Source organism: Mesoplodon mirus, assembly GCF_964341445.2.
Source record: "Mesoplodon mirus genome assembly, chromosome: 2".
NCBI classification, from domain to species: Eukaryota; Metazoa; Chordata; class Mammalia; order Artiodactyla; family Ziphiidae; genus Mesoplodon; species Mesoplodon mirus.
In genome coordinates, this window is record NC_138977.1 from 70,777,604 (window position 1) to 70,798,375 (window position 20,772).

Genomic DNA, 20,772 nt, shown 5'->3' on the forward strand with positions numbered 1-20,772 from the left:
AAACTGAGTTTGTGTCTGAAAATATTTTTATCATCTTCTGTTGCTGATTCCTGAGTTAGAATGAGAAGAGGATCTTTCTCCTCTTGCAAGATGAACAGTGTAAAACTTGAAAAGCCTGACACTTAAAGCAAATCAGGATCTGAGAGGTCAAGAAGGTCACATCTTAGAAGACACTGGATGAATCCAGGAAGGGATGAATTGGACACATAGTGAAAACTCTGGAATCTGAAGTAGATTGGAAGACTTTCTTTGTAATTGGATTAGAGGAGTTCACCTACAACTTTTTATAACAAACTGTCTAGCATCTAATGTCTGGTATTTAAATATAAAAAACGTAAATGTAAAAAAATCTAATATTACATATTCCTTATCAACACATATATAGTAAAAACATGAAAAAAATATGCTTAGGAATGATAAATGTTAACTTGAGGCCAGTGGCTTCTTCTGGGGAGGGAGAGAAATGAATCAGGGAAGTTTACACAAGGACTTTAATTGTTTCTATACCATTTTATTTCTGTGAAAATAAAGATTTAAAGCAAAACAAACAAACAAACAAACAAACAAACAAAACCAAAAAAAAACCCTGGAAAGATAAATAGTAAAATAAGAGATGGTCATCTATCTAAAGGGATAACAACAGGAACAGCAGTGAGAAAGTTTTTTTGAATACCTTTTTATATTTTTGATGTTTCAGTCATTCTTAACTATTTAAAATTTATAAATAAAAATTTAAAAGTTATTGGTCTATGACAGAAAAATCCTTTAAGTCATCATGTTACCAAGTCCTTCATGTTATCAAGTCATCATGTCACCTGCACAGCAGGCCAGTAAATCAAGAGACTAGTTGTTGGGGCAAGGGATACTGACTTTATTAAGAAAGCCAGCAGACTGAAAAGATGGTGGACTAGCATCTCAAAGAACCATCTTGCCCTGGGTTTGGATGCTAGTTTCTTTTATAGAACAAAGAGAGGGGAAGTAAGGAGGTAAAGTAAAAAGGTGATAAGTTGCTGCAAATATATCCTAGTTCCAGCCAGACTCCTGAGAGGATGTGTTAATTTCTTTTTTCCTACAGCCATTCACAAGTGGGCCTAGTCAGGATGTTTTCTGTGAGCTAAGCAAAGGTATTTTAGCTTAATGCTCAGACATGGGAAGAGGGTTCCCAGAGATGGGCCATTATGTGTACTGTAAGCAATAGGCACTATCCCTTTAGTGATCAACTTGCAGCAGAAGCGATAGAATAGGGCTTCCCTGGTGGCGCAGTGGTTGAGAGTCCGCCTGCCGATGCAGGGGACACGGGTTCGTGCCCCTGTCTGGGAAGATCCCACATGCCACAGAGCGGCTGGGCCCGTGAGCCATGGCCGCTGAGCCTGCGCATCCGGAGCCTGTGCTCCACAACGGGAGAGGCCAAAAAAAAAAAAAAGTGATAGAATACGAAGATTAAAGTAAAAGAAGTAGATCCAATATGGAGTCAGTTTTGTTCTTCCCTGTTACAATCATGTAAGCAAAACATGACCTAGTGTTTCTGCCATGTCAATTCTGATCATGTCTCTGTGTGCTTAATGGGCAAGCCATAGTTTTCCTGAAGCTTCAGACTGTGGCTCTTCTGCCTGGGATACGCAAGAGACTTCCAAATCAGCCTTTCTAGATGTAAATTTCCAACCCCTTAAGGATGATGCTTTCCTCAAGGACAGAAGCCTTGATGGCAGGCCAGTGAGATACTCTAAGCAGAGAAGAGAAAAATGACATTGCCTAGTGGGCAGATCAGAAAACCGTGGGCTCAGAAATTCTGTTAAAAATCTGAGGAACTTCTCCATTTACAGCCATCTATGCTTTCACTTATGCAAGGAATTCTTTCTCTTCTATATGAATTTCTCCTGAAGAATGTTAATTCAAGTAGGCAAAAGCCCCAGAACATTGGTCTGTATATTCTCTATGGGGAAATGATGTTTTAAAAAAGATTTTTGGAAAGCTTAAGCTGTTGGAGAGTCAGCACACCGAAAGGGGTAGCTTTCAGTTAGGGAGAAACTTGGCTAAACAGAAGGATTCATTTGGGAGGATTCTAGGAAACAGAGGCTTTGCTAGCAGGGGTGGTGGTTCCTGTGGTTTCTTGGGCTTGCTCAGGTATTTTCTGTATTTGAATCACGGGCATTTTAATGCTGTGGTGTCCCTTCCTGATTGCATGTTCTCCTTCCCTTTTCCCTGATATCCCATACTCAACACCAATAATGCAAATTGACAAATAAAAATAAATCAGTTTGTTGGAAGAAGCAAGATAAATCTCCACCCAAATTAAATCCGTCTTTGAGAATGATACTTTGAAGAGGAAGAACTTGCCAACTCTGAAATCTTCTTGGATTTGTGCTGACAAAGGATTGTGTTCACCTTGCTTTACCTTTTCAATGACCAAGAAGTCATATCTAATTTTATTTCCTATTCAGAGCTGTTACCTCCTTCTCCCTGTCTTTATTTTGAGGGCTCTATGTTGATCTGGCACAAATGTGCAGCTGTTTTTTTTTTTAAATGATGATGTTATCTGTTTACTCTTCCAACACAATTTAAAATCATTTGGCTCAGCACATTTGAATCAAAAATCCTATTAAAGATGCAATATTCCTCTGCTACCTAAAAAGGTAGTGCATTCATATGGCATTCCTTTCTCAATCAGAATATAATGCTGTATACCTGTTCAGAGTGATGTGATTTCCAGCACTGAATCTGCAGTCCTTAAATGGGCTGTTCACCTTCCTGTCATGGAAATTTGTTATTCATGCATAATTTTCTCCCCTACATTTACAAAATACATTAGCAGCCAGGTGATCTTGCCCTGGCTCTGCTCTGTAGCCTTTTCATCTGAAATCTTCCAACTTACTATTTTTGCTCCTACCGTCTGATAAAAATCATGAAATTGCTGAGTTAAGGTAAACACCGTCTGTTTCTTTCTTCCTTTTTTTTTTTTTCTCCTAAGCGTGATTGGAGATGGTAATAATAAAGGAAAAGAGATAAAGAAAGAACAAATTGATCATTTACCTTAAAGCAAAAAGTTCTGACCACTGGATTGATGAGAAGCATGTGTAATTCTAAATATTTTGCATCTGCTTAGCTGCCTAACTGCGTGGGTAAATGAGCTGTAAGAGAAAGAACGCAGCTGAAACCTAACATCCGTTTCAGCTAGTTCTGAAACACTGACGGTAACACGAGAGGCTGCGTTTCTCCTCTGGTAAATTTTAAACTTCTTCAGAGGTCACTGTTTATTAAACAAGGCAGACTTTCTGTTTGGGCAGACTTCCAATTACCCAGGCTTGCCTGCAGTATCTGGAGATGGAATCAGAGACCACGCATGCGTTCTGGGCTGCGCCAGGCAACCCAAAGCCGGCAAGTCCAACGCCCAGCTTCTCTCAGTGTGCTGCAGTCTAGGGTTGTTTCCAAATTCATTTGACATGTTTTCTGTGTGGTGAATATGTGGGAGTAGGTTGCCTGCAATAATTGGCTGTCTGGGATTGCCCGTGTAAAGCTCCTGGAACTCACCAACATCAGTTGCATTAATTGAAATCGTTATGTTGCTGTTGTTCACAAAGTCTGTGTGTGTGTGTATACACATGCACATGCATGCATTTGTGCGCACGTGGGTGCATGTGTGCTCGTATCCACACACATACATCTGTAGCTACTCAGGACACTTTTTTTTTAACATCTTTATTGGAGTATAATTGCTTTATAATGTTGTGTTAGTTTCTGTTATATAACAAAGTGAATCAGCTATACGTATACTTATATCCCCCTATCCCCTTCCTCTTGCGTCTCCCTCCCACCCTCCCTATCCCACCACTCTAGGTGGTCACAGAGCACTGAGCTGATCTCCCTGTGCTATGAGGCTGCTTCCCGCTAGCTAGCTATTTTACATCTGGTAGTGCATATATGTCAATGCCACTCTCTCACTTTGTCCCAGCTTACCCTTTCCCCTCCCTGTGTCCTCAAGTCCATTCTCTATGTCTGCGTCTTTATTCCTGTCTTGCCCCTAGGTTCTTCAGAACCACTTTTTTCCTTTTTTTTTAGATTCCATATATATGTGTTAGCATATGGTATTTGTTTTTCTTTCTGACTTACTTCATTCTGTATGACAGACTCTATGTCCATCCACCTCACTACAAATAACTCAATTTTGTTTCTTTTTAAGGACATTGGTTTTTTAAAGGGTTAGTAATTGTATAGATATCTGGGACTAAATTATAATGGTACATTCACCAGGGCAAGAAAATCCACCTAGGTTGCTTTGGAAGATGGCTAATGGGGGATAGACTGTTGGTGGGGGTAGTCAACATAGTTAGCTCATAGTTGGGCAATCCCAGTTGTGATAATTATGAGAAAAACAAACATAGTACTACCATATAATAATAATAACAATAATAATAACAACAGCTTAATGTAATATGTATAATCTGTGCTAAGCTTTACTGGGCTAAGTCTTTCATGAGCACAGTTTCATGCAATGGCAAGAGCATGGGTTCTAGAGCCAGACTCTGGATTTGAATCTTGACTCTATCACTTACTAGTTTTGTGATTTGGAACAAATCAATTAACCTCTTTGTGCCTCAGTTGCATCAACTGTAAAATGGGAATAACAATTATACCTAACTTTACCAGATTATCTGTCATTAGCTTGCTGCATCTGTACCACATTCTGAGTCTCCTGTGCACTGTGAAGAAGCCAGGGGAACTGTTGTTCCCAGAATATCCTTTCACGTATGGCTTTGGGTATCATCTGCCAAGGAGAGGCACTGGTGTGAGATTTTCCTGGCAGAAGAGAAGTGGCCATTATGTCCCAAAGGCGGTAGCTACAGGCAGATGTGTGGGTAGGAAGATATGAGGTTCAGAGTGACTTTCAGGTAGGGCTACTGAGAATCATCTCTCTCAGAGCTGCCAGCCAAGATAGACAGTGAGAGCTTCCCAGAGGTCCTTAGGACATGTAGTGGTCTCAGGATGGGTGTTGAGCCCATTTGCATAGATGTATCAGGTCTTAGTGGCTTCCCTAAGATCCATTGCCCAGCTTTTCCAAAAGACTGTATAAGCCCCTAAAATTCCCTGCATTGGAATTATTGATACTTGGAACATTCAAAGTAGCTTTTGTTTTCCCGACCAAATGCCGACCGGCTAACACACTATCTCATGGGATTGTTGTAAAAGTTTTACAGGTTAAAACAAGTGCTTGGACTAGTGCTTTCCACTGTGGATCACAGTCTATAATAAGTGGATGCCTTTTTTCTTAAACTGGATCAGCTTACGTGGCCTGGCACCAAGGCAGGCCCAATTTGCAGACCACTCCAGAATTTTGGATCATTCTAGTCCAATCTGGGGAAAAGGCAAGCACATTTTCTGTCTCCTTCATAATGAATCTGGACAAAGTGAATTACCACCAAGGCTGATATAAAAAGATGACTGACCTATGACCAACAAGATGTTACACCAGTCCAACGACTGAGTACAAACTTCAAAGAAGAATTTTTGACAGTAACCTAGAATATCATCAGGTCTCTTTCTAAAAGCAGAGATAGCGATTGACATTGTGGAACATTGAGAAGTGGAACATTTGGAATCAGACAGATATGGGTTAAAACGCTGGCTTAGTGACTGCACTGAGCCTACAAACCTTTTGACCTTCAGATTTCTCATCTATGAATATGTAGATAATTATATTTATCTTCCAGAACTGTGCTCAACATTTGAAAGACAATGTCTGCAAAAAAGCTGAGCATATAGTATGTGTTGAATAAATTTGATTTCCCCTTCTATTTAAATAGTTTGTCCAAATATCCTCTTTGACAGTAATGAGGAACATAGATTTGATTTAAGGATTAATATATGTGAGTATATATGCTTAGAACAGATTGTGGAGCATCAGAAAAGTTACATGGGTGTTAGCTAAAATAAGCATTTCAATTTCATCATTAAAAGAGATAGACGTTTAACAATGAGGTGTGGACAACTCATAATTATAAACTATAGAGGCTTAAGGATAAACCTTGCACCTTGACTTGTGTTACAATGTCAATAATGGTGGGAGTGTTTTTAAATTTTTTTTCTAAAAATAGAGAACTGAATACATCCTCCTCAAAAATGGAAACTTTACAATGAAATTAAAAGGATTTTAGCAAGTGTCATACTCCTGCCCTAAGTCTTCCTTTGAACCAGGTCAATGGTTTGAAAGGTTCATGGATAGCTGTGGAATTTACATCCTGGTATGAAAATTCAAAATGGTGGCTGGGGCACAGATGATTCTGTGCAAACCTCTGAATTTTTGTCATTTACAATGGTGACATTTTTCAAGTGACATTCCTGTAAATACTGAATAATAATATATCCCAGACAGAGCCCTCAGGGGACAGGAGAAGAGAATGAGGACAGAGCAGAATTAACACTGACAAGAGTGAGGGAAGACATGTAAGATAAATAGCAAGCGTGGCCCTGTCAGAGGAGCACGGGCCGCAGAACGGCTCAGATGACTGCATGATTGATGGAATCGGCGGTGGAGGAAATGTCCAGTAATGTAGCAGCAGATCAGTATTGAGAGATGAATCATCCTGCAATTGTACGCTTCTATCTCAACCCTAATGGGGTTGAAAAACAGCGCAGTTTTGAGGGAGTTCCTGAGATAATTGTTTGATAATTGTTTTCTAACAGCCTGTTCCCGTGTATCGGCAAAGAAGTTAAATCAAACTCAGGACAGCATTGCGATGCCACTGGTATAAGGACTGGGAGAGCAATGGACTTTCACCACTGAATGGGAATTTCAGCAGTTCTTGACTATTTGCCAATCTAAAGGCGAGAGAGCCTCTTTTTTTGCGGTACGCGGGCCTCTCACTGTTGTGGCCTCTCCCGTTGCGGAGCACAGGCTCCGGACGCGCAGGCTCAGCGACCATGGTTCACGGGCCCAGCCGCTCCGCGGCATGTGGGATCTTCCCAGACCAGGGCACGAACTCGTGTCCCCTGCATCGGCAGGTGGACTCTCAACCACTGCGCCACCAGGGAAGCCCGAGAGAGCCTCTTTTGGTTGCAAATAGAATGCATATTCCCCACACCAGACTGCTGCCTCCCTTGCCTGTCTTGCTCGTGAATTTTCATGGATAATTCCCAGAGGAACATCCTGGTCAACAGCCCAGAACATGTCTTCAGGGACATCGGGAAAATTGTTTTCTAAAGAATGCTAAACATGACCTAACTTGAGCTAGCAATTATTTAGGAAGGAGAAAGAGTAAGGGAGGAAGGACACTCGCTGTCATTTACTGAGTGCCTATTGTGTGTGTGCTAATAATTAAGAGAGAAGAGGGTTAGTTGTACAACTTCAGGAATCCCGAAGGATGCAATCAGGTGGATCGATAGAAGTTGAATCTGTGAAGATGCACTAACTAAAGGCACAAAGACTGTTTTCAGAGCATATGATTCTCAGCTCTGACCGTGCTCAAGCAGGGACTGGGTGAGCATTTGTCCAACTTGGAGAAGGCATCCTCAGACAAGGGGACTCTTGAGACCTTTTAAAGCATGACATTCTATGGATTATGGGATATTCTTACATTGCTTTTTGTTCACAACAATTTAAGGGTAAATGCTACTCAGAGACAGAGAGGTGATCTCATTGACAACTTACTTCCTACTTTAATCTGGGAGACTGTGTTGGGTTAGCCAAAAACGTGATCGGATAGGATTTGAAGGAGCTGAAACTCACTTTTCCACAACATATTCCTCTAGATTCGCCAGTTGAGTTATTTGTAGTGAGGTGGATGGACCTAGAGTCTGTCATACAGTGTGAAGTAAGTCAGAAAGAGAAAGTCAAATACCGTATGCTAACACATATATATGGAATTTAAGAAAAAAATGTCCTGAAGAACCTAGGGGTAAGACAGGAATAAAGACACAGACCTACTAGAGAATGGACTTGAGGATATGGGGAGGGGGAAGGGTAAGCTGGGACAAAGCGAGAGAGTGGCATGGACATATATACACTACCAAACGTAAAATAGATAGCTAGTGGGAAGCAGCGACATAGCACAGGGAGATCAGCTCGGTGCTTTGTGGCCACCTAGAGGGGTGGGATAGGGAGGGTGGGAGGGAGGGAGACGCAAGAGGGAGAAGATATGGGAACATATGTATATGTATAACTGATTCACTTTGTTATAAAGCAGAAACTAACACACCATTGTAAAGCAATTATACTCCAATAAAGATGTTAAAAAAAAGAAATGCTTTTTATATCTAAGAATGTGACAGGCATATAGCAGGTATATATATGTATTATATATATTATATATAATATATAGATATTTTATATATAAATATATACACTATATATAAAGTATAAGGGTGGATATATAAAATAAAATCCATTCATATATAAATCCATATATATAAAATATAAGGATAGATGAATGTAAGATTATATATATACACACACAATTTTAATAAAAGAGAACAAGTTTACCCTCACATGACCCTGAGAAGTATGTCATCTGCCCATTTTACAGATGAGGCTATTAAAGTAAAGCAAGCTACTTCTACAAGCTAGTCTTAAAGTTGGGATCATGCTTCCCCCAACCCTTATTTTTTTTACTTATGATTCTTCCAAAGAAGTGATTTTTCATGTGTTGTGTTCACCTTTATTCCTCCCGCAATCTTAAGAAACCAAGGCACCTAATGGCAACAGAGGTCTGTTTCATCATAAATACTTTGAGGTCATGACTCTGTCTAATTGCTAAAGTAACCCAGCTAAATATAATTGTGAACTATATCTCTCCAAAACAGACTCTAAGGCTTTCTGCCAGTTTCTGAATAGAACTTTCTCCGCTCTGGGCTAAGTTTACCCAGGCACTGAGGCAAAGAACTTTGATGCTTAATTTAGAGGAGTGGCTTGAGTTTAGATTAGATCCTTGTAATTGTTGGGAATCTAACAGGATTTCAACTTGTTGTTATCTTTACTTGTGGACAGAGATTTGCAGGGAGCTCTCTATAGCTTTTTAGCACCCTGAGATCCATTTTAATCCTAAAAAGATGTTAAATTCATTCTTAGAATATTAAAGCTGGAAGGTAATCCTTAGAAATAATCTAGTCTTGCAACTTTATTCTACAGAAGTGGAAACTGAGGTCTAAATATTTTTTAAAAAACATCAAAGCTCATACAAAGATTGTCAAAGGTCGAATCTAGCCATTAATGGGAAATTTGAAACTCAGTCTTAGGTCTCGTTCTGGGGTGCGTGCTAGAGTGGCGAACTCATTCCTGTTTGCCCAGGACTTTCCCAGGTTTAAAATAGAAAGTCTTATGTACTAGAACCCCCTGTAGTTCTGGGCTAATGGTGATAGCTGGTCACCTACCTTCCGCTCTCTCCAGGGTGTCAGTTACTTATTTCACTGGCGTTAGTACAAAATGGACAGAGCTGGAAGGGAATCACACTTTGCAGTTATTGGTGGTATTCTAGAAACTAGATAGATCCCAAGAGTTCTATTTGAGCTATCTGGTATGGAGCAAACACTCAACAGACATTTGTCAAATCAATGAATGAGTGGATGCAAGCTCCTTGAAGTAGGAGCATCACTAGTCTTTTTTTTTCATTGTTACTCTAATTCCCATCAAGAGCTATCAAAGATTTTCTGCTTTTTAACTTGCCCAGATTTTGATCTTGAGTTACTTGGTAAGAGGAAGCCATGTGTAACCTACAGGGCTGCTGTTTTGCAGATGGTTCTTCCTTAGGTGTTTTTCACAATGTTTTTGAATCATCTTGCCAATATTTCAGGAAAAGGGGCAAAAAGAAGGGAAAGAAAAACTATCATAATGAGAAGTGACAAGAAGGCAACTCCCTCGTAGGGGTTGTCAGGCAGAGAACTGTTGAATAATTCAAATAACAGATTTACTTATTTCTAAGCCATTTCCCATCCCAGCTTTGGAGACATCTGTAGAATAGCTCTGGACTAGGAATTATCCAAGACCTGATTTCATTGCTGCCTGGGGAGGGATCAGTTGAAGGGACAAGTTCCTTCAGGTGACTTGGGGAAATCGCCATGGTTTGAGGTCACTATCAGAATTTTTTGGGTTGGCAGGCCCTGGTTGCTTATTCCTTGCCCCAGGAAAGTGTGGACGTGGCCAGCATCTCATAGGTCTCAGGACAAAAGGTACTGAGCTCTTTCGGGTAGATCAGCAATTTTTATGGCAGCTGCTCCAGTATTTCCACTGGCTGTTCTTTGTTTTTTGCAGTTGGGTCTGGGCACGGATAGAAGTCAGAACTGGCGGTGAAACTCACATAGGTTATGAATCTAGGTTAAAGTAATTTGGCTCCTTTTAAGGAATTTCTGCAAAAGTTTAGAGGTTGTAAGTGGTGAAAGGTATATTTTTGGATAATCTGTGAAATCCGTTTATCCATATTATCTCTGGCCTTGTTATCACAGGTCACTGAGGGTTGGCTGTACTTGTTCCTTATCTGCCCAAGAGGACTCAGGAGGATTTATTATCCCTTCCAACTAAATCCCTGACCATATGTGAATCAATTTGCCAAGCAGCCTCACATCTGCTTGGGGACATCCCTGAGAGATGGTCCTGTCATAAGAGTGTGCTGTTAAGTTCTCACTATTACAAATACCACCTCACATTTGATAAGCTTTTACCTTTTCTTCAGGGTAATTTCACAGGTATTATATTTTTATCCACAAAGCTCTTCAAGGAAGGTAAAAGTGGTATTAATATCCCCATCTTTGACATGTAAGAAAATGGAGCAACAGAGAAATGAGGTGATTTTTCAGAACTTATTCAGGTCAGAGCTGGTCCTAGGACCCAGGTCTTGCATCACCCAGCCTTTGTTTACCAAGTCTTATATGAGGACCAGGAATTCAAACATTCACCTTTTCTGCTAGTGCTTGCAAGCTCCTCTAATATTACTAATTGAATTGTAACCATTTGATGAGATGGGTCTGAAGAAAATTCTTGCTTTGTTGGAAAGTCTTTTTTTTTTTTTTTTTTGCGGTACGCGGGCCTCTCACTGTTGTGGCCTCTCCCGTTGCGGAGCACAGGCTCCGGACGCGCAGGCCCAGCGGCCATGGCTCACGGGCCCAGCCGCTCCGCGGCATGTGGGATCCTCCCAGACCGGGGCACGAACCCGCGTCCCCTGCATCGGCAGGCGGACTCGCAACCACTGCGCCACCAGGGAAGCCCTGGAAAGTCTTATTGGAAAAGTCCATCAAACTTAAACAAATACTAGCTTATTATCAATCTGAAAAATGAAGGGCTACTCAAATTAAGCTGAAGAGGAGTTTGTGTTGATTAAGCATTTTTTCGTTGCTAGTCACTGTGGCAAGTGCTTCCTGTACATTATCTGCGATAATGCTTGTGAGGTGTTTATGCTAGTGTCTGTTTTGTTTTGAGATAGATAGGGGCACTTAGGGGATGTTTAGGACAGCGTAAGGCTTCTAAATTACAAGGTTTTATAAGCTACTTGGTTTGGGTACAAAAATACACAAATACATATATACTCAAGTGATAAGCCAATTCAATTTAAATAAAATTCAATAAATATAAGCTGGGACTCACTCATTGTGCTGGGCATTAAATGAAACATAACCCCCTCTCAAGGAGTCTGTGGTCTAATGAAAGAAACAGAGCACTAATTAAAATATGAGCCAAAAGACAATGGGCTGGCAAACATGTGTTAGAAACAGCCCACAAGAAGGTAGACTTCATGGACGGGAAGCATGATTAGATTATTTATGGCCGTATCCCCAGAACTTAGTTGTCTCTTAGATTTGGTGAATGAAAAAAAAAAAATGAACTAATGAATAAATCATTGTTCTAGGGAAGCATGTTAGAAAGAACTATTCTAAAAAGGTTAGGGAAGGTTTTGTAGGAAGTGATGGTTGAACTTCATACTAAAAGATGAGTAAGATGTCAGTGTATAAAGTTGGGAGGTCCTGGAAGAGAAGAGAGCTAACAAGAGGAATGTTTGTGAGAGCGTGGAACATTTGGGGATTTAGAGGCTGACAAATAATAGGCCTTGGAGTGAGCTCTAGAAGGCTGGAAGGGATGAGGGGGAAGTCTGAGAGATGAACTAAAGAGGTAGGAAGTACCAAGCTAAGGCTTTAGATTATCTTGTGCTACAGGGAGCCATAATGTTTTTTAAAGTAATAGCGCAGGCTCCAATTTGTGCTTTGGTAAAACCATCTCTTGTGTCTCTGTGGAGGAGAGTTTAGAAGTGGGGAAGGCCTGGGGTCAAGCCAACCACTTACCCATTTAAGAGGTAATTAAATCCTTAATTGCCTTTTCAGCAGTGATGGGGGCTGGAGGCAGGGGAGTAGATTTCAAAATCACTAGAGAGGTAAAGGGTAGAGTTTGTTGACTCACTAGATGTGGGTAGGGAGGAGAGGGCAGAAGGTAAAGATGACTAAGGTTTCTAGGTAGGCCCTTGGGTGAATATACTCAAATTGCACATTTACAGAGTCTGTGGGTTTCTGAAAAACCCAGTGATTTTAATCCCTGCTAACTAGAGGGAAAACTCTTAAATTAGAAACGCAATTTCCATTCCAAATTCATGAGTGCTTTCTCTTACAGCTTTGCTATCTTTGGTTTCTATCAGTGTATATTAAAAAGGGTCAAATGATGCCTCTTTTCATTTTGTGAAGAAATCAAGGATGATAATAATTTTTGTTTTGACATTTGCACAGTTTAGACATGTCTCATGACCAGCTTTTTGGGCTTCGCTAACTAACGCAGTGACCAGAAGCTGCAAAATGGGATTTAGAAATCTCCAAATGATACCCAATTAAAGTGTTCCAGGCAAAAAAGCAGCAAACCTTGCTTTGAAACGTACTCACGGTTCCATTTCCCTAAGATAGGGAGGGAGCTTGGCAACTCCAGGCTGATGCTAATGCTAAAAGCATTTGACTGCAGCCATAATTATGGTCAATCAACTATGAACCAGAATTAGGATTATCGGCAATTACATCGTATGACTCAGGGCATGATAGGTTCATGGGTTTCTGTCCACCATTTTGCTTGAGGCAAATATAGAGTTCCAAACTTATAAAATTCAGCACAGAATAGGCTAGGAAAGAAATTGCCGCCATGAGCTTCTTAAAAATATGAAATTAGTTAGTTGATCACTGTGGCTTTTATCATTAAGATCACACTGAGTAAATGAGAAATTTAGAATCCTAAGACTTTAAGTTAGGATGAACTTAATTATATAGTTTTTTAAATTGAAGTATCTTTGATTTACAATGTCATGTTGGTTTCAGGTGTACAGAACAGTGATTCAGTTATATTTATATATATATATATATATATACACACACACACACACGTGTATATATATATATATATATATATATATATATATATATATATATATTCTTTTTCAGATTCTTTTCTCTTATGGGTTATTGAGTATAGTTCCCTATGCTATAGAGTAGGTCCTGGTCGGTTATCTATTTTATATATAGTAGTGTGTATATGTTAATCCCAAACTCCTAATTTATCCCCCCCTTCCCCCTTTGGTACCCATAGACCCACAGACATAGGATGAATTTTAGAGTTAATTTATTTTAATCATTTTACTGAGGAAACTGAGGCTCAGAGAAGGTAAGAGACTTGCTCATGGTTATGAAAGTCATCGATAATAAAACTAGAAGAAAGGAATAGGCATTCCAGACTGATGGTGCAAGCTTCATCCAAAACGGTTTATCCAATTTTATAAAGATATTTCATGCATATGCGTTTGTGACCGCTGCTGGCATGTTTTGTCTTTTTTTTTTTAACTTGTTTTTGCTTATTTTTAATTGTGGTGAAAAACACATAGCATGAGATCTAGTCCCTTATCAAAATTTTAAGCGTATAGTATTATTAACTAAATGAATATTGTTGGACAGCAGATCTCTAGAACTTCTTCATCTTGCATGATTAAAACTGTATGCCCATTGAACACCAACTCCCCAGTCCCCACTCCCTCTAATCCCTTGTGACCACCATTCTACTTTCTGCTTCTATGAGTTTGACTACTTTAGATACCTCATATAAATAGAATCATGAAGTATTTGTCCTTCTGTTGCTGACTTATTTCACTGAGCATAATGACCTCAAGTTTCATTCTTGGTGTAACATGTGTCAGAATTTCCTTCCTTTATCAGACTGAATAACATTCCATAGTATGTATGTACAGTTTCTTTATCCATTCAACTGTCAGTGGACATTTAGGTTGTTGCTAAGCCTTGGCTATTGTAATTAATGCTGCACTGAACATGGGAGTACAAATACCTCTTCTAGATCCTGTTTTCAATTCTTTTGGATAAATACCCAGAAGTGGGATGGCTGGATCACATGGGTCTATTTTTTATTTTTTAAGGATCATCAATATTGTTTTCCATAGAAATTGCACCATTTTACATTCCCACTAACAGTGCACAAGTGTTCCAGTTTCTTCACATCCTTGCCAACACTTGCCATATATATAATGGCCATCCTAACAGATATGAGGTGATATCTCATTGTGGTTTTGATTTGTATTTCCCTGATGATTAGTGATGTTGAGCATATTTACATATAACTGTTGGCCACTTGTATTTCTTCTTTAGAGAAATGTCTATTCAAGCCTTTTGCCCATTTCTTAATTGGGTTATTTCTTTTTTTTTTTCTGTTGATTGTAATAGTTCCTTATAAATTTTGGAGATTAACCCCTTATCAAATATATTGTTTGCAAATATTTTCACCTATTCTATAGGTTGCCTTTTTGCTCTGTTGATTGTTTCCTTTGCTGCACAGAAGTTTTTAGTTTGAGGTATCTATATTTGCTTTTTCTGCCTGTGCTTTTGGTATTATACCCAAGAAATCATTGCCAAGGCCAATGTTATGAAGCTTTCTTCTGTGTTTTCTTTTAGGGATATTGTAGTTTCAGGTCTTTCTTATGTTTCAGTCTTTAATCATTTTGAGTTGATCTTGAATATGGTGTAAGATGAAGGTCTGATTTGTTTTCTTTTGCATGTGGATACCCAGTTTTGTCAACAGCAGTTGTTGAACGCCGTCCTTTCCCCATTGTATATTCTTGGCACCCTTGTCAAAGATCAGTTGACCATGTATGCATGGGTTTATTTCTGGACTGTATTCTGTTTCATTGGTCTATACGTTTGTCTTTATGCCAGTACCATACTTTTTTGATTACTGTAGTTTTGTTGCCCTTGTATCTACTTTGCTAAATTTATTAGTTCTATGTAGACCCTTTAGATTTCTGCATATGAGTTCATGGCATCTATGAATATGGACAATTTTACTTCTTCCTTTCTGATTAGGATGACTTTCATTTCCTTTTCTTGTTCTATTTCTTTATCTATGATTTCCAGTACTATATTGAATACAAGTTATGAGAGTGGGCATCCCTGCCCTGTTCCTGATCTTAGGGGAAAATCCTTCAACTTTTCACCATTGAGAATTGATATTAGCTGTGGGAGTCTCATATATGGCCTTTATTATGTTGAGGTACGTTCCTTTTTACCCAATTTGTTGAGTTTTTTTTTTAAATTATGAAAGTGTGTTGAATTTTCTCAAATGCTTTTTTTGCATTTATTGAGATGATCACATACTTTTTATCCTTTATTCTGTTAATGTGGTGTATCACATTGATTTTCACATGAAACATCTTTGCATCTCAGGGATAAATCCCACTTGGTCATGATGTATAACCCTTTTAATGTGTTGTTGAATTTAATTTGCCAGTTTTTTGTTGAGAATTTTGGATCTAAATTCTTATAACTAGGTTTTTAAAAAATCCATTCATCTATTCTACTTATTTTGATAGGAGAGATTAACCATTTACATTTAAAGTAATTACTGATAGGGAATGACTTACTATTGTCATTTTGTTAATTATTTTCTGGTTTCTTATAGCTTTTTTTGTCACACTTTTCCTCTTCTGATGTCTTATTTGTGTTTTATTGATTTTTTTTACAGTGACGTGCTTCTCTGATTCCTTTCTTACTTTCTTTCTTGTCTTCTATAGGTATTTTATTTGTGGTTACCATGGACTTTACATAAAACTTCTTATGGTTATAACAATCTATTTTAAGCTGATAACTTCAATGGCTGACAAAAGGTTTATTCATTTACTCCCCTTCCCACCACCTTAAAAGATTATTTGCTGAATGACTTTTGCTCAAAGCCTCACCATTACCACTTTCATCTGATCCATTATCTTTCTTCTGGGGTATTGCCATATCCTCTTAGGGTCTCCCGGCTTTCTTTTATGCTCTTTTCTCCCTGACTGGCCTCCTCAACTTGCCCAGTTATTCTCTAAACAGCAGCCAGAGGGGTCCATCTAATGCTAAATCAGATTATGTCCTTCATTTGCTTATAACCTACCACTGGCTTTCTATTGCAAAGGAAAAAAGCCAAAGTCTTTTCAATATTTATAGGTCTCTGCAATCAGCCCCTGACTCTGCACCTCTGTGGTCACTCAATTACAGCCATACCGGCTGTTTTGCTGTTCCATGACCACACCAAGTGTTCTCCCTCCTCATAGGTTTGTACTTGCTCTTTCCTCTCTCTGGGAATGCTCTTTACTATAACCATGTGGTTTACTTTCTCACATCCTTCTGGTCTCGGCTCAAATATTGGCTTTTCTGGCTACCCTGTATAAAATAGCAATTCTCTACCCCTCCTACACAGCTTTAGTTTTTTCCATAGCAATTATCATTGCTTAGTTTAACATATATTATTATTCTCTAGTCTAACATTTTACTATTATTGTTATTGTTATATTATTTGGTTGTTAACTCCCATAGCTAGAATGTAAGCTCCATGAGGGCTACAATTTTGTTGATTACATTCACTACTGTATCTCTAGTGCCTAGAACAGTGCCTAGCTGCCAATAAGCATGCAGTCACTCAATAAATATTGGCTGAATAAATGAATGAAAATATCAACACATGGATGCTGTTGGATATAAACTGAGGTGTACTCAGGGGAAAGTAGCCAGATCAGAGAATTCCAAACCATAAGAAATTATTGTTGATTCTAATTGTAGTCAATTTTCCCCTTACAACTTATAACATATGTGGATGCTGAGTCTGCAGAAGACAAGGCATAGCGAGTGGCTTCAGATATTTGAAGGACTACTTTGTGGACATAGGAGGTGAAGTTACTCATGGATTCCAAAGACTGGAACACCAACTCACAGAAAAGGAGCTATAGAGAGACATGCTTATTAAGCAAAAGGAAGAAGGTGCTCTCTGACCATTCGCACTTTCATAAAATGAATGGGCCACCTTGCTTAGGTAGTGAGCTCACCATCATCAAAGGTGCTCAAGCAAAGACTGGATGAGTAGTTAATGGAAGGTGGAAGTAAGATCCAGAAGACCTATGAGGTCTCTTTCAACCCTGAAATTTTAGAATTCTACAAACATGAGAGGAAGCAAGAGTGTCTCTAATAAAGTATCTTACTACAGTGTGATGGCCATTTATTTTATATCATCTACTATAATATTTTTTCATAGCTGGAGAGTATTCCATTATGTGGGAGAATCCAAAAAAAATTTAGCAAATACCTAATGTTGGGTATTTTAATTTTCTGCATTAAAAAACATTAGACCTGAGTTGGTCCCTTTCCTAGGGGGACATGCTAACAACAGTGGACTGGTGGAACTTCAAGGACAGCTTCTCAGAGCAGTATACGTTCAGGCAAAACTGAGAGTGGGTATCTTCATTTTTTGGTCAAATCCTTTCTCTGTGTTGAATACTACAATCCAGTAGCTAAGCCACCAATCTATTGTGATGGAATAATGGGGGGGGGAAGATATCTGGGGCCGTGAGTTTTTCCTATGTCTTCTAGGTCAGAACTTCTCATATTCAATGTGTACACAATCACTGGGGTTTTTGTTAAAGATTCTGATATAATAGGTCCGGTATGGGGTCTGAGTTTCTGTATTTCTAACAAGTTCTTGAGGGAAGCTGACCATTTTATGAATAACAGGGTGCTAGTTCATATTCCTCAAGGGGCTCTCTATGAAATTGCCTTTCTTTGGAGTCAGAGGCAGCAAATCTCATCTCATTCCTAAAAACATTTGGAATCATTATGATGTTTACTTTGCATCAAGAAAAGCAATGACAATTGCTTACTAATGAAAATAAGCTGTTGAAAGGAACTGCCAATTAGATAGGAACAATTTAGCTTGCATCTCACTCTCAAGGACAAAATTAGTCATGCATGGTATTTCCAGTGGAAAAAAAGTGCTTTAAGTAAATTATTTAGTATTTATATTTGGTAGTGGTGCATGCCTAATAAAATCAGTGGTGAAAACAAATAATTATAGTATGTTATTGGCATCACCTAGAGTCTAGACCTGCTGCCCTGTTGTGGGACTTGGTGGATGAAAAATCCTGACTCTCCTGTGGAAGGGACAGAGACTTTCAATACATTTGTTTGTGGCTTCCCAAAGTGTGGCCTGGCTATTTGTGATTAGTCGAGTCAGTCTTTTTGCTTGTTAAAAGTACCTGCTCTCAGGAAGTCATGTGCTCACCTCTGTTGTAGCAGTTGAACACAGTATGTAGCAATTGCCTCTTTATTTTTCTCTTTCTCCCACTCTGTCATGGGAATGACAGGGACAGCATGCTGTCCACTGTACAGGCTAATATTAGGGAACTAAACAAATATCTTTCAGACTGAAAGAATGAAACTTCATTTGGGAAGAAGAAGCTCTATATGATAGCCCTGATCATGCCGTCAGCTGCCCTGCAGACCTTGTCTAAAGCTTCGTGCACTGATAGTTCTTGTTGCACCAGCTCAGGGGTTGCCCCTAACATAAGAGCCCTATGTCTTTGTTTTCCCACCTCATGTGAGCATCAAAAGAGGAGAATAAAAATCAAAGTACTCTGAAGAACTGAAAGATGAATTTGAGAAAGAAAAATAATGACTGTACTTAGGGTGTATGCATGTGTATGTATGCAATTTTAGTTGTTAAGAAAATACTACAAAAGTCTCCGTAATTAAAATACTATATAATTCATGCAAGCCAATAAACAGATCTAAATATATAGAGAGTATGGATAGTTTAATATATAGAGAGTATGGATAGTTTATTTCATAGATGTCTTGGAAAAAAATGTCTATCTGTTAAAACAAGTAAGTAAAATCTATCTTTCACATTCTACACTAAAAACAAACAAAAAAGCCACACCAAGACCAAACCAAAATCCAGTTGGCTTATCTAAAGAAATGTTAACAAATGAAACAATAAAAGATCTAGAAGAAAATATAGGTAAATATATTTTTGATGGTGGAGTAAGAAAGGCATTTAGCACTTAATGAAAGAAATTTGAAACTGATTTTCATGTTTGAGACAATGATGGTGAATTTCTGGTTTGGTGAGCATGTAAGAAATAGATACTCTGATATATTGCTGGATGGATTGTGAAATGTACTTACATTGCTAAAGTGCAGTTTGGCAAAAATAGATCAAACGGTTTCAAATTTTACATAGTATTTGGTGCAGTTTAATTTCTAGAAACTGGTCTTAAGAAAATTATTATAGATGTAGGAAAATGTTGATTTTGTAGAAAATGATTAGAAGCAATTTATCAATAAGGGGTCAATCAAACAAATCTTTATGCAGCCATGTGATGGAATACTATTCAGCCATAAAAATGATGGAGAATATTTAATGGTAAGGAGAAGTGCTGACAGCACATTGTTAGGTAAAGTAGAAGATCAGAAAGCTAAACAGAAAATGTGGTTCCTACTTTAAAGACAGGAAAGATATATGTGCAAAACTAATAATGGTTATCTATTAGTTTTATATCATTATGAATGATTTAGTTTTTTTTTTTTTTTTTTTTTTTTTTTTTTGCGGTACGTGGGCCTCTCACTGTTGTGGCCTCTCCTGTTGCGGAGCACAGGCTCCGGACGCACAGGCTCAGCGGCCATGGCTCACGGGCCCAGCCGCTCCGCGGCATGTGGGATCTTCCCAGAGCGGGGCACGAACCCGTGTCCCTTGCATCGGCAGGCGGACTCTCAACCACTGCGCCACCAGGGAAGCCCAAATGATTTAGTTTTATATAATTATGCTTTTTATATTTTCATATTTTCTTCAATAAACCTATTTTACTTTCGGAATTAGAAAGGAGTGTTAATAAGAGAACAAAACCCTCTTATAGATGAAAGTAGCATTGTTGTAATTATTAAAAATGAACAGATGCTAATATTAACAATTGTACAAATTAAGGTCAGGCTTACAGTACTGTTGTCAACTGTTTTTTTCTCTGTTAAATTAGGTTTAAAATTTTTTTTTGCAAAAAGAACAAACAAAGAAACACGTTGAACAATACTTGAGTAGTCCAGAAAAAATCGCTCTTTTTATTGGTGGGATAGACCACGTTTGCTGTGGTAACATCTCCAAAACTCAGTGTCTTAAAATATAAAGGCTTATTTCTCATTCAGGACACATGTCTATTGTGGATTTTTGGATGGGAGGGAAAGTGGGAGATCTGCCCCTCTTGGTCTCTTAAGAGATTACTATCTTAAATGTTGTCAGAAACTGGCACAGTTATACAGAATGCAGGAGAATCTCACATTGGCTCAGAAATGACATATGCTTTTCCTTACAACTCATTGGCCAGAACTAGTCATGTGACCCCACCAATCACAAGGGGCTGGGAAGACAGTCAGAAATAGTTAACGAACAGCACAGCATTCCTGGTTTCTATCCCCACTTCTTTCCTTCTCTGGGCAGGGGGGTCTAGAACTAAAATCTGAAGGCTGGCAGGG